Raw genomic sequence first — 5,387 nt, forward strand, 5'->3', positions numbered from 1 at the left:
GGCCAATCCAAAAGCATGAGGGATGGAAAGTTGAGAGGCTCCAAATACAAGTATAACTAATTCAAAGTGAACATCACTCATGAGTATGGTGCCAAACCTAAATTCTATATTCAAAAAAGGAGCATTTCCCCAACTTTTCACATTCAAATGATAGGAGAAAACTTCCCATATTTATACAAAAAGATGAGAAGCTATCTCATTAATGAGAGTCCATGAATCTCTCTCTATATCTCTAGAGTGACAATCAAAATAGAAAATAATAAGACACATGTCTTCTTAGAGTTTCAATACAAATAGGAAATGAGACACGTATCATGTGATCTTCTCCACTCAAATTCGAATTTGGTTTTGGGAGGCCACATAAGGGTCTTTTAGAAGCTTCCTTTTGACCTACACATTTCAACAATCTCATCCCACTTGTTAGGTATAAGCATATGCACATTATTTTCTAATTTTTAACCATAAATTCACTTAAAAATGCTAAGAAATAATAAAGTTTCGAAAAACATAAATGTGATCAAATAATGATAATGGTAAGGTAAATGTAATGAAATAAAGGTGGAGTGAAGGTGACAATATGGAAATATAAGTGAAAATGTAATGGAAGTGAATAACAATTTCAAGGCCCAACATACCCCCCAATTGAAGCTATTGCATGTCCTCATGCAATCTATTACATTAATTCTTTTTTATCCTTGAACTTTGGCTTAACTTTGCATGATATCATTTGATAACTTCATACTTCTGCAAAATCTTTTAGTTGAATTACAACATGGTTGGTTCTTGTGTTACAACCATATTTTGTTGTTGCATTCATTTTTTTATCTTTGAACTTTGCATAATGATAATTTGATTATTGTTGCAAAGTATATCTTCATTGGATTGCATCATAATTGGTTCTTGTGTGACAACCATGATTATGTTTGTATCCAATTATCTTTTTAGTAATTTTGACAACCCTTTGTATGCTCATAAAAATAATGTAATAGTTAATATCTTTTGAAAGTATGTGGGCTTTTGAATGTGATATAAATATGGAAAAATATAAATATGAATGTATCCCCCCCAACTAATGATATTGGAAATTTTATGAGATGAGGAAGAGAAATGTTTTTTCCAAAAATTATCATTCTAGCTTTTCAAGGAATTTTACGATAAAAAGTTAGAAAATGACATACCTTAACTTACCCTTTAGAATTGGATGAGTTGTATGTGTGGTGGCTGAAAAATTTTGATCATAATCTTCTTCAAGTGGCTAGACAAGTCATGAAGAAAAGAGTCAAGATGATTTTTTATTTGCTTTTATTAAAATTTGTTGAATCTATTGCGGAATAGTGCTAATTTTGTTGCTGCCATCTGATTCTGTAGCTGTTATTTGATTATGCAGTTATCATCTCATTCTGTAGCTGTTGTCTGATTCTGCAGCTGTTGTCTGATTCTGCAGCTGTTGTCTAATTCTGCAGCTGCATATCTTCTACATTTTCTCCAGAATGATGAAAATGATAGTCTTCATTTCTTCAAAACTCATTGGCACAATTCTTGCTATGTGAATAGACGTTCTGATGTCGAACGTAGCAGGAAATTGTTGACTTAGTGGCCATTAATGGATGCAACTAGTCAACACGAGAACTATCACCATTGATGACAATGAGAGTCAAGGTACCCAAACACATCTTGCTAAGTACGAATAATTTTGTTGTTGTCGAGTACCTAGAAGATCCGATGAACAAAGGATGTTGATGTATTCCCATTGTTCATCAGCATGAGGACTTTCCATTAAGACATGCAAGCCTCAAGGTGTTTTGCAAGGATTTTAGACTCAAAGGACTATGGACTCACTAATTGGCATTGAAGCATGGTTTATTTGTGAAATGAAAAGGATAGGAAAAGGAAAATGAAAATGGAATATGACAATGGGCAATAATCATGAAAATAAGCTTCTTGCTTTTATTTGTGGAGTAGACGGAAAGTGTATGTGAATAAAGGAAAATGAACAACGGACTCTTGTTGGGAAAAATGATTGTGGCTTGCTTTGAATTGATTGGTTGGATTTATAATTCAAAGGGAGGAAAGGTAATGGTTTTGGTGGATATGGAGATGGACTTGTTCTTATGTTTCTCATGGAATTGGTCATTTGAAGACCAATTGCACGCACAATTAGTTTTCTTCAACGATCATTCGATCATCCCAAACCTGCAACAAAAACTTGACATAAAGAACATAAGTGTGTTCAAAAAGAAATGATCAATTCCTTTCTGATTCTTACACAAAATGTCAAATGAAACAAACTAAGGAAAATCAAAAGTGCTATATTCAGTCCAATTCATGATATCGATAACAATCCATTTTTAAGAAATAACCATGAAAAATAAATTAACTCCCTCCATCAAGTAGACGGGATAATACCATTAATAGTACAATTCCATCACGTAAGTGATAGTCAAGATCAGCAAACTTGCTGAAACCGTTCACTGTGTATATATAAAAAACATTTTTTCTTCTCAAGCAGACAACAAAATATGGCTCTAAAGAACCGCAAAATTCTCTCAATTGGTTTCAAAATCCAGAAAATGGTTTCTGGGTTACCTAATTGCCCCTGTTCTGGGAAAAATCCACTCTTGGATTTTGCTAATTCACCCTACTGGTTCACTTGAAGCTCAAGCCTTGAAATTATCTTCCATCATTTCGCCTGGAAATCCACATATCACATCAGTTGTTATCTGCATGTCTGGAACAAGTCACATTAATGTATCAACCACAAATCTAAAGTTAGCAATTTCTCTCAAGTGTTCAAGGATGTAAAGAGGGTAAATCTGTTGAAATTTTGCGGAGGAGCAAGAGTCATTGTTTGATTAGAAGTCTTAGTGAATTAAATGTGTTATTGCCAGAAAAACCTCGTGCATAAAAAAAATGAATATGTTTTCCTCACGGAGTCACCAAACAGGGTCCCGAATAACCGCAATTTTCTCCCGAACGGTTAGAAATCTGAGGAAACGATTTTTGGTTTATTAAACTCATCCCGTTCCGGAAAAACCATGTCTCAATTTTTTTAGATTCACCCTGGTTTGCTCAGAAAATTCATTTTAAAATCGAGTGTCAAGACAGTTACAATTTCTGACAATTACATTTTCTGCAAAAATCAATTTTGGATTTGTCAAACGATTATGCCTCCAGTTTCGCTGTAGTTTCTGAGCAAATTTCTTGTCTCCCTTGGCTTTCCTCTCTGCTTCTTCAACTGTAACTTCTTCCTTCTTCTATGCTCTTCTATCTAAGAATGTTTTTGATGATCTCTTTGTTCTGCAGAGAGATGATTATCACAAGCTTTTTACTCAGTTCAATCTAGCATTTTATCTTTGAACAAACGCTGACAGTTTTGTGCAGGATACATGGTTTTTATTTTTCATTTTTTTTTTGTTACAGGCTAAACCTGAGCAACTAAGAACACATCAAATTCGACACTGCAATGTGCTACATATACCAAGGGTTTTATTAACCAGTGAATAATCATATGAAAAATGGTTTATAAATTTTGACCTTCGTTTTTATGAAGTTCAATAATAATGTTGGATTTTATTGTGTAATGCACACCCTTTTTCCCTTTTATTGTATGTGTTGTTTTATCTTATATGTTTTTGTTGGTATTGTTTTGTTTTTAGTTTTTGTAAAAAAAATTAATGTTTTGTCTTTTTGTATTTTGTTTTTATTTGATTTTAATTATTTTATGTGTTTTGTTTTTTTTTTTAATTATATATGTTACTATATACCTGTTATGCTACTATACCAATAGGTGTCATATTTCATGATTGACTGGTAAAATCCCAAATATGTTCATCCTTTCCATGCTGCAAAGGTTCCATATTTTGAAAAGATCAAAAAGCTTAAAAAATGTAAAGAGGGTATGCCCTAAAAGAAAAATCAAAGGGTAAAAAGAATGAAATGGTCAAGAGAAAAAAGAAAAGAAATGAACCCCAAACAAAGAAGACCAGGAAAGTGTGCTAGTCCAAAATGCCACTGCTATTCTATTTTTGCAAAGAATCTCATTGTGTGCAATTGGTTGACTCTTGCCACAGTTGATGGATGGCCAAGCAGCTTATTCCTCGCCAGTTCATGTTTAAATTTCTTGTTTTAGAAATAGAGAATAAAATATGTCCAAACAGTTCAAGCTTGGCAGATAAATAGTTACATAGAGAAGCAAAGGTGCTCAACAGCTAAATCTGAGCCCTTGGAAGAAATAAGGGCAGACTTAGATAGGATTGCAGTCAAAAGAAAAGAAAAGAGTAAGGGTTTGCTATTCCAAGTGTACCCATGGAAGAACAAGAAAAATGTTAGATATAATAGGCTGGGTAGGTAGTTTTGGTGTTGCAGAAGCATGCTTATGATTAACTTTGGTTTCTCAAGAGGTTCATCTCATTTGATATCATAAGTACAATGGAAATTATTTGGCTACAAAATAGGTGATGCATGTCTGACTTCCCCTCATACTTCTCCCAAAAAACACTTACTAACCTCCCCCCAAGGATATTGAGATCTGCTCAATACTCTTACAATCACTCCATTTCATGAAAAACCTGAGGAAAATAGCATTCCTGCTCAAAGCAAAGAAGCCACATTCCTTGTGTAAAATCCTTTCATTCCCTCAACCTAAGTTATCAAACTTTATAACTTAGTGTTTTTTATTACAAACCCATATTAACTGCAAGCACTAGTATATAGCTCCCTATGGTTATTCCCCCTTTCCCGTACTTTATTAATATATGCAAAACCCAAGATTTTATAATATCCTGCCCTGGTTTACTTATAAACCATATCACTGTATTATCAGGGATTATAAGCTCATATAGAACCTTATAAAAACCCTCCCCACGCTCAAATATTCAAGGTTAATTAACACCTGGTTAATTAACAAATTTAAACCCCCCGACAGCCAATCAACGCACCCCCGATATATTTTAATCAAATGTTTATTATGACTAGGTCCCGCGTCGTAGCCCTTCACCACCTCATATTTGTGCTGACCATTGGATCTGGTCCTGTTGATCGGACAACTCCAGATCATATCGTACGCTCCCCTCCATCCGATATTTACCGCCCGGGGAGCCGGCAGTATTCCCGTCGTACCGGGGACACGCGGCGCCCTCCCAGCATGCTCGCGGCCCCTCATCCTGATACCACCTTGGCCGATAAGAGATGTGGGCCCAAACCACTTACCACCCCCGTTGACCCACCCGCTTACGTCACCTCCACGTCATCGCCACGTCAGCACCCATACCCTCTGCTATGCGACAAACTCTCCCGTCATGCTGACGTCATCCGACCAAAAGTGCCAAAAAGCCCGCGAAGCCAATATTTGTCAAAAAACTCATAAAAAACATCATTTTCATTCATTT

Source organism: Pinus tabuliformis, chromosome J, assembly GCF_031772625.1.
Source record: "Pinus tabuliformis cultivar Carrire ecotype Pingquan chromosome J, CPIR1, whole genome shotgun sequence".
NCBI lineage: Eukaryota > Viridiplantae > Streptophyta > Pinopsida > Pinales > Pinaceae > Pinus > Pinus tabuliformis.